Source organism: Hemicordylus capensis, chromosome 2, assembly GCF_027244095.1.
Source record: "Hemicordylus capensis ecotype Gifberg chromosome 2, rHemCap1.1.pri, whole genome shotgun sequence".
Classification (NCBI taxonomy): domain Eukaryota; kingdom Metazoa; phylum Chordata; class Lepidosauria; order Squamata; family Cordylidae; genus Hemicordylus; species Hemicordylus capensis.
Window position 1 is genome coordinate 192,528,291 of NC_069658.1, and position 17,696 is coordinate 192,545,986.

The following is a 17,696-nucleotide window of genomic DNA, read 5'->3' on the forward strand; positions in this document are numbered from 1 at the left end:
ACTGGAACTGAACCGAAACTTAAAATTTCTTAAGCCCTATTCACATGTTATGTTCAACCCGCATACAAGTGTGCAGTATACACAGGTAAAGATCTGTACATGGGTATAGTCATTAACATGTTGCGTTGAACACAGGCAGCCAACCCTCTTGGCCTGCTGCCTTTTCAGACTCCTGCCTCCTCCTGTCCTAGGCTTCCATCTTTCCATACCTGGGCCTGTCTTTTTGCCGTGGACGTTTCAAGTGTAGTCAATGGCAGGCCGGGAACCTTTTGCTGGTGTCCTCCCTCTTTGACACTAGGACAGCTCAGGCAGTGTTGCACACTGCAAGACAAGATGGATAGTGGTGTAGTGGTTAGAACTCCCATTCCTTAAATGGGACCTGTGTTCAAATCCCCACACGGCCATGAAGCTTTCTGGGTAATCTTGGTCCAGTCACCACCACCTTTCAGCCTAATGTACTTCACAGGGTAGTAAAGATACAAGTTGGGTGAGCAGGGAAAGAACTATAGACACCACCCTGAGTTCCTTGGAGGAGGGGCAGAATATAAAAACCATACATAGTAATGGAAGATGCTCTGTCTTTCAAAGAAGCCTGTCTGTCTCCGTTAAGCTTCTCTCTGTGGGGAAGCCCTGATAAGTAACCCCTGTTTAAAAATCACTGGCATGTTACAATGCTGATTTTGTTAGCAGCGCATGTCAATGACTGGCTACCTGACTCTGAAATCCCAAGGTGATGAAATTGGGGCCCGCCCCCCACCAACTGAGCCTCAGACAGTGAGCCTTGCATAACAACTGCACATCACTTGGCACATTACAAGCATTAGTGTGCAAATGATAGGTTATACCAGGTGAGTATGTGAGGGAAGGCTTTGGCCCAGCCCTGCACGGTGCCTTTCTGAAGGGCAAGTCGCTTTTGTCCCAGCTGGCTGAGATCTTGGTGATCGGCAGATAAGGATGCTGTGAACAAATCTCTCCTTTGCTGCAATCGTATAAGAGCAGCGATAATGGATTGCTGTGTAGGAGGAAGGGCAGGTTCCTCAGGGTGGAACCTGATGAGGGCTCTCTTTCCCTCCCTGCCCATATCAGGCCGTTCTCCACCTGCAATGATCTCCTCCTACCTTTGCAGCTGGTCCATGCATGGAAACGGCTTTTTCAGGTTTCGCTTTGCACCTGCTCCTGGTGTACTCCATCTGGACAAGGCCCCTTCCAATTTATTTTCCAAGGGTCCTTTAGTCCCAAGCAAGGCTAGAGGGAGGAAGACAATGTGAGCATGGCTATACTTTGCCAATGATGCCTCATTGTGGCATTGTAGAAACTGAGGGTCTCCGTTACATGGCTCTGCGTTGTTGAATGTGTCATGGAATAAAAATGACTTTATTTCTAGACTAAACATATCCGTGTTCTGTAAGCTAAACGTAGACTCTTTCCTCAGCCTTTCCGTCAATGACATATCCTCGGGGTGAATTTCATTTGCTCCTGAAAAATGTTCCCTCATGAAACGCAATGCTTATCATCCCTGCTAACAACTACTGTGGTGTTTAGTTATGAATGCATTCCTGATAGGACATATATTAATCCCCACATTGTGTCCTGTGCAGCCAAAGTTAACCCAGCCCTTGACCAATTTTCTTTGGATCTATGAGCTAGCCTAAAAATGTAGGATCCAGACAATAGACACTTGACAAAATTACCGGTCTTAATGATGGACATTGTGAGTGAGGGGATAGAGTAAATGGACTTCTTTTTATCCCTTTCACAAGTAAGATACCAAGAACAAAAACGGGGCTGCCTGGAACAGCACTGCTTTGCAGTGGTTCCGCTCCTATCTCTTGGGTTGATTCCAGATGGTGGAGGTTGGTGACAGTCGCTCCTCAAAGCAGGAGCTGTTATATGGAGTCCCCCAGGGCTCCATTCTGTCACCAATGCTTTTTAATATCTACATGAAACCACTGGGTGAGGTCATCAGGAGATTTGGTGCTGGGTGTTATCAGTATGCTGATGACACCCAAATCTACTTCTCTTTTTCATCTGTATCATCAGGAAATGGTGTTCATTCTCTAAATGCCTGCCTACAGGCAGTAATGGGCTGGATGAGGGATAACAAATTGAAGCTGAATCCAAGCAAGATGGAGGTGCTTATTGTAGGGGCTCAGAATCTGAGGGATGAGTTAGATCTTCCTGTGCTGGATGGGATTACATTCCCCCCGAAGGAGCAGGTACATAGCTTGGAAGTACTACTCCCAAGCGAGAAATCGAATGAATGAATGAATAAATACTGGACCCAGGCGTCACCCTGGTATTTCAGGTGGAGGCCATGGCCAGGAGTGCTTTCTATCAGCTTCGGCTGATTCGACAGCTGCATCCATTCCTTGAAGAGGACAACCTCAAAACAGTGGTGCACCAGCTGGTAACCTCCAGACTTGACTATTACAATGTGCTCTATGTGGGGCTGCCTTTGTATGTAGTTCGGAAACTTCCGTTAGTTCAAAATTCGGCAGCCAGATTGTTCTCTGGGGCAACTCAGAGAGACCATATTATGCCTGTTTCGAAACAGTTGCACTGGCTGCCGATATGTTTCCGGGCAAAATACAAAGTGCTGGTTATTACCTTTTAAAGCCCTAAACAGCTTAGGTCCAGGTTACCTCAGAGAGCACCTTCTTCTGCAGGATCCCCACCACACGTTAAGGTCATCTGAGGAGGTCTGTCTCCAGTTACCACCGGTACGTCCGGTGGCAACTCAGAGATGGGCCTTCTCTGTAGCTGTTCCTGAGCTGTGGAATGCACTCCCTGCAGAAATCTGTAATTTGAACTCTTTATTGACCTTCAGGAGAGCCCTTAAGACATCTGTTTTAGTGATGTGCTCTGACCGGTCTGGAAGCCATTCTATAGGCCTCCGGACTGGTCCAGACATGGGCGGTTCGGGCGGACTGGGGTAGGGGTTCCTTTAAGGGTGGGGGGGAAGGGTGTACTTACCCCTCTCGCCGCTTTCCTCCCTCCAGTGCATGTATTTTAGTCAGCAATTGGGGCGGCAGGATACCTGCCCGCCGCCTCTTCCCCCCGCTCGGCTGCAGAAGGCTTCAGGAAGCCTTTTGTGCGTGCGCATGTCACGTCTCTGCGACATGCGCGTGTGTGTGTGGCCACGCACACGTCGTGGAGATGTACGCATGCACAAAAGACTTCTTGAAGCTTTTTGCAGCCGAGTGGGGGGAGGGGCGGCGGTCAGGTATCCTGCCGCCCCAATTGCTGACTAAAATACATGCACTGGAGGGGGGAAAGCGGCGAGAGGGGTAAAGTACACCCTCCCCCTGCCCTTAAAGGAACCCCCACCCCAGTGCCGTACCACAGCTCCGCGACTCCATGCACACCTCTAATCTGTTTGGCCTGGCCTTCCAGGGTTTTAAAATTGTTGTAAGGGGTTTTTTAAGTACTGGGTTTTTTAGGGTTGTTTTTTTTTTTTAATTAATTGATTTTTTATAGTATTTTAAATTTTTTGTTTTAACTGTTGATTGATTTTAACTGTTTTTGTTTTGCTTGTAAACCACCCTGAGCCAAATTAGAAAGGGCGGTATAAAAATTCAGTAAATAATAAATACATATTTTATTAAATAACTCTACCTCTGACTAGGTGCCACAGCTGGGTGTTTTTTTTTTGGCGGGGGGTACCTTGGATTTGTTAAGCACTGAGTTAAACATTGAAGTCCCATTGATTTAAATAGGAGTGATATAAGTCAGTGTCTAAACTCTTCTGTTGAAATCAGTAGGATGGTTTCAGTAGTGTTAATCTCGACCGGATTGTGCACAACTGTGCCAATTTCTGTTCATTCTGGTGTTTTTTTGGTTCGTTTTTGATTTCCAGTGTAAGTGGCCTGCAAGAGAACAAATAATCAGGCAATCGCTTGTTTTTAACACATTATGTCCAGCTACAGGGATGCTGGATCCTGGAAACTGAATGTATGATGCCCATTTCCTATAATGCTGCACGCATACCACACACTTTTCTGAATGCCAGCTCCCATGCCACAGGTTCTGTCTTCCGTGCCCTCCAGCACTACTGACATGTTTGTGGGAGAGTGTGTGTTGGTCTTGATTATTTCTAAGAAGACCTCATGATCTTTTGGTAGTTAGTATTCAACAGCTATATTTGAAATATTTTGTGGTTCATCTGTTTTTGAATATTGCAAACAGGCTATATGTATGCTGTGATTCTGGAAAACTTGGTAGTCACTACAGGAGTCACCTTAAGTGGCGCAGCAGGGAAATGCTTGACTAACAAGCAGAAGGTTGCCAGTTCGAATCCCCGCTGGTACTATATGGGGCAGCAGCGATATGGGAAGATGCTGAAAGGCATCATCTCAGACTGCACAGGAGGAGGCAATGGTAAGCCCCTCTTGTATTCTACCAAAGACTATCACAGGGCTCTGTGGGTGCCAGGAGTCGAAATCTACTTGACGGCACACTTTGCCTTACAGAATTCTGCTTCCTGAGATTCTCAACTCTTCATATTTTAAGAACACAACTTGCTAGTCCTTATGGTGGCAAAGGTATTCTTGAAACTGCAGAGGCCATTCCTGCTGTAATTTTCAGAGCCTAAGAGGTTGCTCATTATGATTTCCGGGATCAGGGCCTGACATTGCTCCTTGCCCTCCTCATGAACAACAAGACCAGAATTAATTATGAACATGGTAAAATTAAATTAATTATGCAACATAAAAGAAATTGGGCAAATCTGACTTTTATTGGCACAGAGTTGATTTTTTGTTTAACAGGTGCTGACAGAATGATGGTGGATATAATTATAACTAGAGGTGTGCACGAATCAAATTTTGTTATTCAATTTGAGTTGAGGTTTATCGAATTGAAAAAACTCGAACTGATTCGTTGAAAATGGCCGACTTGGCTGTCTGTCTTGACGAGTCAAAATCAAATCAATTTTAGTGGTTTGAGTGCTATTTTGAGGCCTGTTTTTCTGGGGAGAGCTGGAAAAACAGGCCTCAAGATGATCCCATTTTCCCAGGGAGAGCTGGTCTACCAGTTGGGGTTGATGGGTTGACCAGTCCTCCACTCCAGACTTGCAGCATCATCCCGCCTTGGAGGACTGGTCTACTGGGTATACCAGTCTTCAGAGGCAGGTAGATGCTCCAGAGCAGAGGGCTGATCTACCCGCTGACCCCAATGGTTAGACCAGTTCTCTCTGGAAAAACAGGTCTAAAAATGGTGCTTGAATCAACCAAATAGATTCTGGTCAAATCAGGGGTGATTATCTTCAACCCCAAATCAGGCCCTTTTATTTTGAGGGTCATTTGATTCGAGGTTGAATCCCTTAATCACCCCCAATTGTACCCGAATCAATTTGAGGTCAAATCAAATTGCACATCTCTAATTATAACCAGTTTTGTGATTATAATCAGTTGCAAGCTTCAATAGGTTGATTGATTAATCAACTGAAGCTTTAAAGCATAAAATTGGGCCCTAAATAACTGACATTTCTGGCACAAGAGGATTATGGGATTTATGACTTGAAGGACTTTCTCTGCTATTTAGGCCACTCCCTGCCCTGAACTATATGAAAAGAAAACTTTTTCTTTTCCTTCCAGTTTCTGTCCAAAATTAGCAGATGTGTGTGCCTTTTGGGAAAAACTCTGGGGTTTGCCTTCTGACAATAAAGACCTCATGCCATTGAAGTGGAATCCTAGCTGGAATCAGTGTTAAGACATCTTGAATTTGTGTGTGTGTGTGTGTGCTCTGCAATATTGATGGACCGTGATCTTGTTTTCCGTTTGTATCTGTTGGCTGATATTTCCATGAAGATGGATTTTCCTTCTATAAATGAATGCTAGCCTTTTATTAATTAAATTGTAAGTTATCTTACACTTAAGGGCACTTGTCCCTGTCTTTAACAAGGCTGCTTCACTGAGATTGTACAGTGTGTACTTTCTTTAAACAAAATGGATGACTTGGGTGCAATCCTATGTGTATAATTGATAACATAAAGAAATAAAACTGGGCTTTACATGGATTAAGTGCTTCAATGCTGGATAGGTAGTAGAACAAAACAAAACAAAATGTTTCAGTGCCCTAATTACTAATTGGTAGGAAAAAACCTAGTGGCTGACATTTTGATTAACGGAGCACTGGTGCAATAGCAGTCTAGCACCCAGTGCTTCTGAAGAGTCCCAAACGAATGCTTCACTGGGGGGTGTTGGGGTGGAATTTCAACTACTTCCTTTCCCCCCAAAAGCCGCCTTTGTGATCCTCAGGGGCATATTTTTCAGGGTGGCACAGAACTCTTCCTGGGAAAGTGGAGATCGTCTACTTGCTGCCCCACCACTGAGCTAGCAGTGGAGTGGACTTAGTTGAATGTTGCAGAAGCACCAGTGCTTTTCCCATTCCATGGGTGCTTCATTAGGATGTCAGCCACTGAGGGCATTCAGCTTGTGTTGTCTGGAGGGCTGGGACCCTTCTGCTGCCGGCTGCTCCAGACCTGTGGGGCCTGCCTTTTGTACCCGGCATCTTACCAAGGTAGTATGAACCATGGGCTTGTTTTACCTCTGTGGGCAATCGTCTGTACAATCGTTGCTGGGTAGATGACTTCTAGGGATGTGCATGAACCAGTTCAGCGCTCCCTTTCCAGAGTGCGGAACTTGTTCAGACACTAGCGTTGGAGCTAGCTCGATAGGTGGTGATGTATGTGTGTGTCTTTAACAAACAGGTAAGGAGCACTTTACCTGCTCCCCCCTCCCCCAACCCTGCCGGCGCTTGTTTTAGAAACAGCCGCACAGGGCTGCAGTGTTCCTTCCTACAGCCCTGATTGGCGGCAGCAGCATGCAAATGCACATGCCTAATAGCTTGCTTCCAGCCTGCTACCATTTTGGGCAATGAGCTGGGGGGAAGGAGTGGCCATGTCAAGTGCAGTGGCTGCTCTACTGAGATGTGGGAGGACTTCTTCCTCTCAGTCTCAGCTATGGCTGCTGCTGCTGCGCGTATGGGGGCACAGTGCAGCAGAATCCAAGATGGCTGCCGCTCATCTGCTGAGGAAGGCAGCTGAGTTCCTGCCTCTCCCTCCTACCCCAGCCCTAGGGAGTTTACACCTGAGGTCGTGTGCGACCTCAGAGACTTTTGTATGTGTGAATACAGCAAACTAGTAATTAAATACTACTTGGTGTAAGCTGCAGGTATAAATCTGCACACTGTGCCAGGTTCAATACAAAATGTTTTCTTTAAGGAGGAGGATACATCTTTTTATGCAGGTTATCATTGTGGTATTATCTTTGTTTGCAGAACCCTTAAGCCCTGATTGTAGTGCCGTGTTGAGTTCAGTAATGATGTTGACAAGTAGAAAGGAATTCAGAGGAAAGCTGTGAAGATGATCTAGAAGGGGAAAAGCCTAAATAAGCGGATATGCTTGTTCTTAAAAGATAAGATTGAGGTAAAAAATGTTGACTGTTCCCCCCCCCCCTCAAGTACTTAAAAATATTTAAGAAGGAACGTTTGTTCATTCTGTCATCTGAGAATAGGAAGGTGAAGGGATTAGATTACAGTAAAACAGCTTTAGGGTAAACACAAAAGGATGTGGTGGAGGGGGGAGAAATCTTGATTTTATAAGAGCAGTATAACGATTTAGTATGCTGCCCAGAGAGGTTGTGGAATCAACGTTTCTTGAGCACATCCCAGGAAGGAAAGACATCCCAGGAAGGAAAGACAGATCTCTATTGGGGATATTTTGGGGATAGTCTGTCCTGTGTCTGGGCATAATTCTATCTAGAACAAGTCCATGAACAACCCCACCCCACCCCACAGTTGGAGCAGCTGCTTCTCTGAAAGGTCAATACTGAGACCAGATCAGAGCTGCACCACTTCGGCCTTACAGCTGTTGTTGGACTACAGCTCCCACCATCCCTGGCTATTGGCCTCTGTGGCTGGGGACCCTAGGAGTTGTAGTCCAACAACAGCAGGTCCAAAGTTGTGCAGCCCTGGACGAGATGGACCCTTGAACTCACTTGGTATTAAGGCATTTCCTTGATATATGCCTTGGCAGCCCAGGCAAGCCAGTTGCTAAATCTGCCATGGCTTATTTCAAGCTACGCCAGAGGGCCCAGAGAGCAGCCCTTGTTGCTCAGCACAGCGCCAGGCAGCTCCGTTTTCTGCTCGAGGTCAGGGCCCCTTGTCCTTGGCAGCTTCTCGTTCATTATCTCAATTCCCATCCTGAAAGAAGCGTCATTAACTCCCCTCTCCCTGTTCTTGGGCCAGTGGACGGAGGCCCCAGTGCTGGCAGGACAGTGGGTTAACTTGGAGGAGATGTCCAAGAACATATCTGCACGCTCTGCTCCAGGTGGGGCATCTGTAGGGGAAGTTCAACCAGCTGACCATTCTTGTGCCGATCTTTCCATGGCAAGACAGAGAGGCACAACCTTCAACAACCTGGGCTTTATTTCCAGTCCTCTTTGCTCCTTTGGAAGGGAGAGGTTGTAGGAAAGTTCTGACATGCATTTGAGGTTCTTCCAAACCCTGCTGTGCATACACACACAGTTGCTGGTACACTTCCTTTCTCTTGCATCTTTCTTTTCCTGGCAGTTGGAATTACAGGGAGTATCTGCATCCTCATCCCCTGAGAGGTTTGCATGATCAGGTTTTCAGTGTTAAAGTGGGGGCAAGGACCTCTTCTATGAGGGGAGGGTTAGTGCTCAGGGGTGATAGTGATAGGGACTCCTGGAACCCTAGAATGTCACTGCCAGTCAATGCAGACAATACTGAGATAGCTGGACCAGTGGTCTGTCTCAAGGCATATGTTCACGTGCTGCTTACATACTGAGCCTCATTGCTGAGCTGATATGGTGATGCCTGCTAGCCTAAATAGCTTTAACAGGATTAGACTAGTTCATACCTAGATAATTTTGTCAACTGCTGTTAGCCATTGGTAGATGACTAGAACCTCCATGTTCAGAAGCAGTATGTCACCAGTCTCCAAACAAATGTACAAATGAGGGAAGGATGTTGGCTCTATGCCCTGATTGTGAGCTTCCAGAAGCACTTGGTTGGCTGCTGCTGAAGACAGAATAAAGCATGCCAAGATCCATTTAATCCAGCTTTCGAACATGCATTTGGACACATCTTTGGCTGTGCAAAAAAAGAGAAGTTTTTGTACAGATGGGCCTATGAAGTAGGTGGTTTACTTTAAAAGAAATAGAGAGAGAAAGCTACTATCTTTTTTAAAAAATACTGTTTCCTTTCAATCTTTATAACGTTATGCAAAAATCATATTGTGATTCCTCCTTCCTATCCTTTGCAAGGCACCTCCATTTTTCCTACTGCCTCTCTCACTGAAGGCATCCTCACCATCAGCCCTCTGTGGGTGGAACAGGGCTGGCCCAGGTAGGACTGGTCATGTGAAGTGCAGGGATCACTCCCAATCCTGCTGCTCCTCCCTTGGGTAGCCCTGCTTTTCAACCCAGGCTAAAAGTGAGGTAGGAGGGAAAGCACACGCCTCCTACTTCGCTACCTGGTCGTGTGGGCTCTCGCAATGCTAGCAGCTGTTCCTGGGCTGCCAGCTGCCATCTTGGCAATAGAGCCTGGGGGGAAGGAGTGGCTTGGCATCAGGGAGCCTTCCCAAGGCACGACACTGCTCATGCAGTGCATATGTGGAGTCCCCAGTAGTCTGGCTTCCTTGCCACCCTGCCACTCGTCTGAACTTAGCTTGTTCAGGCTCTGGTCATATGGGGAGAAGGCAGGTAGGCTCTTGCCTTCCCTCAAGCTTCCCGCTCTCCTTTGATTGTGTGAATGACCTTTTTTGTGTCTTTCATTTCCCCCTTCCTGTTTCCCCTTTCTCCCCATCTTTTTCTTGTTCTATCCATTCTTTTAATTTTTTTTTCAAAAACTCATATACAGATATAAGATTCCTTATGAATACATTCTCAAATCATCAACTTTACATATGCTACCAAAAAAAGAGAGATCATTTTAGACCGCAAACATACATATGCAACTTTCTGTAATTTTTCTTAATCCCATGAGATCAAGATCCCATTTGAATCATAAACACAACCAGATTTTCAACGGTCTTGCAAAATAAAAATAGCCTGCAGTCTATTCATTCTCATCCCTTCCATCTTCCTTCCTTCCTATTAAAAAATTATGGAGTAAGGGGATGTGAAGTAGGAAACATTGCTCAGGATAAATCTTGTATCTTGGTCTGTGTACCTTTTTATACTCTTGACGTATTACCATCCTGTTTACCAGTTTCTATTCCTCTTGTGTATATCATTTCAAACATACATTAGAATGTAAGGCTGCAGGAAAGGCCACCTCTTAATTCTTTATGGAATTGTGCTGAACACGTGTTATAGTGGGAATGAGATTATTTCCCTTTGTGGGGAGAGCTGATATCCCCTAAGACTGATTTCCATTTTTTTAAAAATAAACTTTTATTTTATTGATTACATTTTTGTTCTGCTTTGCTTTTGATGAACTCAGGTTGGTACATGGGGCCGCTCCTGTTATCTTTCCCCAAACCCTGTGAAATAGGTTTGTTCAAGGAGTGGTGACTGGCCCAGTTTCACCTTGGTAGGGATTTGAACCTGGGCCTCCCCTGTCAAAGTCCAGCATTCTAACCACTACACCACACTGGCTGCCAAGACTTAACTCTATGAATATGTCCATCCCACTCGGTATTGTCTACAGTGTCTGCATGCTCGGAGCAGGGCAGAGAAAGGACACATTTGCCCTGACCCAAATGGTATGCCGAGTGCAACAAGCTAAAGGACAGCACACCCGTCTTGCCATTGGTGGCACCCTCCCTTGTATATAGCACCCTATGTAGCGTGTGTGGCTGGCATGTGCTAGTACACACTAGCACATACACATCACCATGAGAAGGCGTCAGTTGAGCTTGTCCCGTGGCTGCTGGTGAACTCCCTACACCCTGGTTCTTCATGCAAAGCTGATGCTCTACCACGGGGTTATGGCCCTTCCCTTCTAGGAGTTCAAACCTCCTCCTTCATCCATAGGGGAATCTTGCCAGTGGTGTCAACGTTGCTTTCAATGGATAGTGCCATGTTGATTTCACTTCTCCCTAGGCTGTTCATGCCCACAAGCTTGCATATGCTTTTCAGAAAGTATGTCAGCAGAATGAAACTGATACCTGCCATAACCTTTCAACAGTGATGCATGCATGTGAGTTCACATCCATAAACGAGGTCAATAGAGGCAACGCTTGGTTTTTATGCAGTATGACCAAAGCTGTGTGCATTCTGTGATCATGCTACACGAGCCCCGATGCTGATAGTTGCTGCAGAATTCAGCAATCTTATAACTTTTTTAAAAAAAGCAAGTGTCTATCTAGAGGACTCCCAAACGGTGTGCAACAAGACAACTTACGCTATTTTGCGTGGAAAAAATGTGGTTAAATAACTACAGGCTTCTGGGAGCACAGAGTTCAAACACACAGAGGAGGTTGCCTGCTGCAGCTCTGCATGATTTATTATGCTGGCCTTGCCTCCTTCCAATCAGTGTCTGCTTGGAGTTGGTAATTATGCTTTGTCTCTGTGCTGGCTGATAACGGAGCACTCGGCTCCTCTCGATATTAAGACACAGCAGAATAATTGGTTCTCTGAGGCTGCCTGTTGTATCTCTGGATGAGTTTGTTATTGGAAGGAGGCAATCCCAGGTAAGGAAGCGCCCCCAGAACAGTGATACATGCAGATGAATTGTAGTTTATGGGCTTTTCCAGTTGTGGGATGGTGGTAATTCTTACCCCTTTACTCTAAAAGTAAACCTTTTGGGTTGTAAGAGTGATGTATGCCTCCAGTTTTAATTAGGGAGGGGGAACCCCAAAACCTTTGGCTCATCTATCAGAAGTGTGAGAAATGCTGATCCAGCCTTTAGCACAGCAACTGAAGGCTTGAAAGTGTCTTTGAAATGGCTGGTGACATATGGGGGGGGGGGAGCTGAATAGGACTTTCCATCGTTGGGCTGTAGGTAGGGTTTCATTGGCTTGTAGTCTTCTCTATGACTAATAGCTGCTACTTTGCATAATTCATTCTGCTTCTATCTAGATGAAGCAATGGAATGACAATGCATCAGTTGCAGATATTGGCCTTTCTTGGCACAGATTAGGGTGACCTTCTTTACCCCTAATAGTAATGCTTTCTTTTAAAAGAGAGGAATATGCCAGTGGCAGCTCAAGACCTTGAATTGCTGGAGGCAGGAGGTCAAATGCCGCCTTCATCCCCATGTACTTCTTTTTTGTGTTTGTGGTTGGGGAGTGGGAGGGACATCTTGTTGTCCCACTCACTCCCCAATAATCTGCCACTCGAGGTGACCACCTCACCTTGCCTCATGAAAGGATCACCCTGGGATACACATCCTTGTGTATGGCATCAGTATTCACCCTGAAACCCTTCTGTTTAGTGTTCCCTCTAACAGCGATTCCCAGATGTTGTTGACTACAACTCCCATAATCCCCAGCACTCTATCCACTATACCACGCTGGCCATATGATATGGCAGATCATATAAAAATCAGCATGGTCAGATTAGAGTCATATAAGGAGTCTTGAGTGTTAGGGATGGGTCCGGACCGGTCCGGAGGCCATTGTAAAGGCCTCCGGACCTGGCCGGTTCGGTCCGGGTGGAGGGGGTTCCTTTAAGGGCGGGGAGGGTTTACTTACCCCTCCCGCCGCTTTGCCCCCTCCAGCGCTCGTATTTACTGTAGAAATTGGGGCGGCAGGATACCTCCCTGCCGCGGAGGCCCGGTCTACCCGGCCTCGTCCCAGCAGGTAGACCGGGCCTCCGGCGTCGGGGAGACGTGAAGCTCGCGCGTGACGTGCACATGCGCAAAAGGCTTGCCGGAGCCTTTTGCATTGCGGAGGGGCAAGGGGTGGCAGGGAGGTATCCTGCTGCCCCAATTTCTACAGTAAATACGAGCGCTGGAGGGGGCAAAGCGGCAGGAGGGGTAAGTAAACCCTCCCCGCCCTTAAAGGAACCCCCTCCACAGTGCCGGACCGCAGCTGTGCGGTTCCATGCACAGCCCTATTGAGTGTATGTATTCACAACAAGAGGAGAGCTGGTCTTGTGGTAGCAAGCATGACTTGTCCCCATAACTAAGCAGGGCCTGCCCTGGTTGCATCTGAATGGGAGACCTGACGTGTGAGCACTGCAAGATATTCCCCTCAGGGGATGAAGCCGCTCTGGGAAGAGCAGAAGGTTTCAAGTTCCCTCCCTGGCAACATCTCCAAGATAGGGCTGAGAGGGATTCCTGCCTGCAACCTTGGAGAAGCCGCTGCCAGTCTGTGAAGACAATACTGAGCTAGATAGACCAATGGTCTGACTCAGTATATGGCAGTTTCCTATGTTCCATATCAATCTGTAGCAAATAATCTTTGCTGTTGTATGGCGAAAAAGCAGCATGGGCATTCTGTATGTAAATGCATTTTTTCCTGCCATATCCTGAGAGCTCTCAAGAATCAATGGACGGAAGGACCCTCAGGAGGACAGTGTACTAGCCTGAGAGGATGCAACCCTGGTCTCTCCAGAGAGATTCTGCCCAGTGGCTTCTTGTGTCCGCTGAGCTGTGTTCACTTCCTTTCAGCCAACACAATTCTCATGGGGCCCAGGGTTAGTGCTGCACACTGCCCTCTGCTGCCAGAAGTGTTTTCTTCCCATCCCTCATTTAGACTCCCAGGATTTCTACACCCGGACACCCCATTTTAAAAATAGATGCCTATAGGTATGGCCACGGAACGTAGAATAATTCAACTTCATGATAACCACTTCTTCGTAATCTGAAATACTCCGCCCCACCCCTCCACCAGACATCTTGGTGCTCCAAAGAGCCAGTAGTGGTTTAGTGGCTAGAGTGCTGGACTAGGCCCGGGGAGACCTGAGTTCAAATCCCCATTCAGCCATGAGACTTGCTGGGTGACTGTGGGCCAGTCACGTCTCTCTCAGCCTAACCTACTTCACAGGGTTGTTGTGAGGAGAAACCTAAGTATGTAGTATACCGCTCTGGGCTCCTTGGAGGAAGAGCGGGATATAAAATGTAAAATTAAATTAAATTAAATTAAATTAAATTAAATTCATTCATTTGGCGCCCTCTCCCACCCTGCACATATACTAGTTAACAGGGGCAGCTTCCCCACAGAGCAAGATGAAGCGATGGCCTGAAGTGGCAATTGCACCACAGGATGATGGATGTGGATACCCTGCCCCTTGCTGTGGACGTCACTCCACCTTCCTGCTGCTGTAGCTCTCCCTCTATGTTTCCCTACCTTGCTAGCTTGAAGCTGCTCCTCCTTCTCGCCTTCTGGGCACACTCTGCCCTCTGGCCTGCCCAGCTCTTTGCAGATCCAGCAAATGGCTTTAGCTTCCTGCTGGCCTCTCCTTGTCGCTGCTGCTGCTGCTGCTGGGTGCTGAGCAAGTGCTAGTGTTGGAGCAGCAGCAGCAGCAGTGGGAGCTGGGAGCGGCCAGGGGGAAGCTGCAGCCACTTGTTGGATCTGCCACCAGCAGGGCAGGCCAGGAGGCAGAGTGTGCCCAGAAGGTAACACTGGGGCCAGTGAGGTCGGGGGTGGGGCAGTGACAGCACTGACTCTAGGTCAGGGCTGCTCAACTTCGGCCCTCCTGCAGATTTTGGCCTACAATTCCCATAATCCCAGGCTATTGGCCACTGTGGCTGGGGATTATGGGAGTTGTAGTTCAAAAACAGCTGGAGGGGGGCCTAGGTTGAGCTGGCCTGCTCTAGGTGAAGGGGCTCCCCAGCAGCACTTTACCTTTCACCTCAAGAAGGAAAAGGCAGAAAGCTGGTAGGCCTGTGCAAGTCGGTAAAGGATATCAGAAATCCCAGCCCCCCAGTGAGGCAGGAGAACGTGGGACAATCACCCCTAAGAACACAAGAACAGCCCTGCTGGATCAGGCCCAAGGAGGCCCATCTAGTCCAGCCTCCTGTTTCACACACTGGCCCACCAGATGCTGCTGGAAGCCACAGGCAGGAGTTGAGGGCATGCCTTCTCTCCTGCTGTTGCTCCCCTGCAACTCATACTCAGAGGCATCCTGCCTTTGAGGCTGGAGGTGGCCCACAGCCCTCCGACTAGTAGCCGTTGATAGACCTCTCCCCCAGATTAGTGCTGTGGCGGAAGGGGCTCTTTAACTGCTAGGGTGGCTAAAGAGAATCTTGGGAGTGTTCAGGGATGGGCGAGGAATGATGCAGGGCAGCCTGGGAAAGCCTGTGGGGCTCCTGGGAGGAAGCGCAGGACGACTGTCATTCCCCTGGGAGAAGTTCTGAGCAGAACTACAGTACCCAGCCACCCCCTGCTTCCTCCCAGACGCCCTGCACACTTTCCCAGGCTGCCCTGTGTCGCTCCTTGCCCGCTCCCAGGGTTCTCTTCAGCCGCCCAGCTGCTTCTGCGCCAATGTTGGGTCAGCAATTAAAGAAATCGCCACCACCGCCTCGTGTTCAATATTCTCTCTAACAGGGATTCCCAGATGTTGTTGACTACAACTCCCAGAATCCCTAGCTCCAATGGCTTTGTCTTGGGGATTATGGGAGTTGTAGTCATCAACAACTAGGAATCCCTGTTAGAGAGAGAACTGCCTGTGTTCTGCTGCCTCCTCGTGTGGGGCTCAGGGTTTCCGATATCCTCTCCCCACTTTACCGCTTTGCACAGTCCTGCAAGCTGGCCCCGTTAATGGACCTCTTGCTCAAGCCTCCTGGAATATATGCAGATGTTCTTTGGAGTGTCAGGGGCCGTGGAGACATTGCATCCGCCTGTCTTCGGCTGGTACTTCAGATGATGTTCCTGGCTGGTGGAAATCTTAATACACCTTACCTCCAGCTATGCTCTTCTAGAGTTACAGAGGGCCTGGCTGAGAGTTCATGAAGGAGAAATCACATGTAAGGGGGGGGGGGGAATAAGTACTTTGTACTTAAAAACTGCTGTCCTGATTAATTAGGAGCCCTGAGGGTTGATTGATCAAAGCAATTAATCCTCTAAGTATTGCAGCCCCTAATCATTGGTTGGTTAAGTAGGCCAATGTGCTGAATATGTAGAGCAAAGGGACAAATCCAGTTATTTAACTTTTTTTTTAATGTGCCTTTTTGTCATATGTTGATAACCGAGCTACAGCTCTTATGACACGGGGCAGGAATCACAACAAGATTTCTTAAAACTCATTGTTTTGCAAATGTATCCTTGTATCTATCTAGGAAGCCCCAAAAGCCTGCCAGGCCGGGTGTGAGCCCCCATCCATGGCAGCTGTTAAAAATAGACCAAATAGATGTGTGTAAATGGTGGGTTGGGTTTAATTAAGCCCGTCTCCATCTGGGTTGACTAAACAGATCTCCCTAACGGCATGATCTAGGACTGCACAGTTTCAGTTGTGCATCCCAGCAGGGGCTGTCTGCCCACAAACAACCAAAAGAACAAGGATCCTGGGTAAACGTTGGGGGCGGGGGGTTGTGGGGGGGGGCGAAAGAGAGAAGCACCCAAACCGCTTCCTGCCAGACTCCCAAAAGACACATTCCTTTTGCTGCTTCGTTTAGACAAGTTGAGAAACAAATGTCAGGAGTGGTGGAGGGGGGGAGTGCTGCTTGAGGCGGGAGAGGGAATGAGTTTGCCAGATGGGCCCAGGGCAGTGGCCTCCTTGGTAGGTGGTTTTCCAAGTGTGTCTGGCTGCTCATTTGCCTAGGCGGCAGGGCCTGGAGAGCCAGTTGGGTCTTTGGGTGCTTACTGAGGACTTGGTAAAGGAGGAGGAGTGTGGCCTGGTGCCTGTTGTTCGGCTCCTGGCGTCGGGGCCTGGGTATGGAGTGAGAAAGTTGGCCTTTTATGCACAGCCAGTCGTATTCTAATCACCACAAATAGCTTGAACAGTATCGGGAACATCTCTCTTTTGCTTCCTTTTTTCCCTTCAGTGTAAAGTTCCTAGTCCTCATTGTGGGGTGGGGGAGGTCTGAAAATCTATTGGGAATGTAAAATACTTAAACCAAACACCCACACCATAGGGGCTGTAGTAACTAAGGCCGGGTGGGTGGAAGGGCATTTGGTCACTTAGCAGAGCTGTGATTTCTCACCCGGCTACCTTTACCAATTCCACACAGATTTGTGAGGTCCAGTTCTTCATTCCTAAACCAGCTGATTGATCCCGCTTTACGTGTGCAGCTGTGTCTTGGTATGGTGCTTCCTGTCTCTTCCGGTCTTTCCAGCTAGACTAATCTTCCAACAGACTGGTCCCTGTGGAGTGTTCGTGGAGACTTCCCTCCATCAGAAGCGTTTCTGTAGCTGGCTGCTGCTATCATTTCTTATGTGTACTTTTTTTTTTTTTTTAATATGGTGCTATTTTAAAAATGTGTGACTGAATGTGCTTGCTGCCTTGAGTGCTTCGTTACAAAATAGAAAGGCAAGATACAAATCTTAAAATAAATAAAACTTGTTCTTCCCCTAACAACAGACTCTAGAAGATCTTTTAGACACACTTGGTTCATGTGAAGTGCTTTTCCAGGTAATTAGCTGGCGGGGTGGGGGGCAGACACAACCCAGATTTTATCCTTAGTGCTACAGTTGTGCTGGCCCCAATCTGCATAATTTATGGTGGGGGGCATGCTCAGATGATTTATGCTGCTCGCTTTTTGAGGAAGGCATTGGCACACTAAATGGGTAAACTCCTTATTTCCTGTGCCAGTGGGGAAATCACTCAAGCAGTCTGTGCTGAAGT

General features: G+C 47.6%; 1 protein-coding gene and 2 long non-coding RNA genes across 6 annotated transcripts in view; 2 read left to right on the forward strand and 1 right to left on the reverse strand.

Moving 5' to 3' along the window:
• Positions 1-17,696, forward strand: part of HDAC7 (histone deacetylase 7) — a 248,207-nt gene that overhangs the window by 126,139 nt on the left and 104,372 nt on the right. The window lies entirely within an intron of this gene.
• LOC128345553 (uncharacterized) lies at positions 64-14,399 on the reverse strand. The gene is made up of 3 exons (XR_008316520.1): positions 14,261-14,399; positions 1,119-1,245; positions 64-321 (listed from the first exon to the last, which is right to left on the reverse strand). It is a non-coding gene; the product is annotated as an uncharacterized LOC128345553 (long non-coding RNA).
• On the forward strand, positions 14,026-17,429 carry LOC128345552 (uncharacterized). The gene is made up of 2 exons (XR_008316519.1): positions 14,026-14,529; positions 17,083-17,429. It is a non-coding gene; the product is annotated as an uncharacterized LOC128345552 (long non-coding RNA).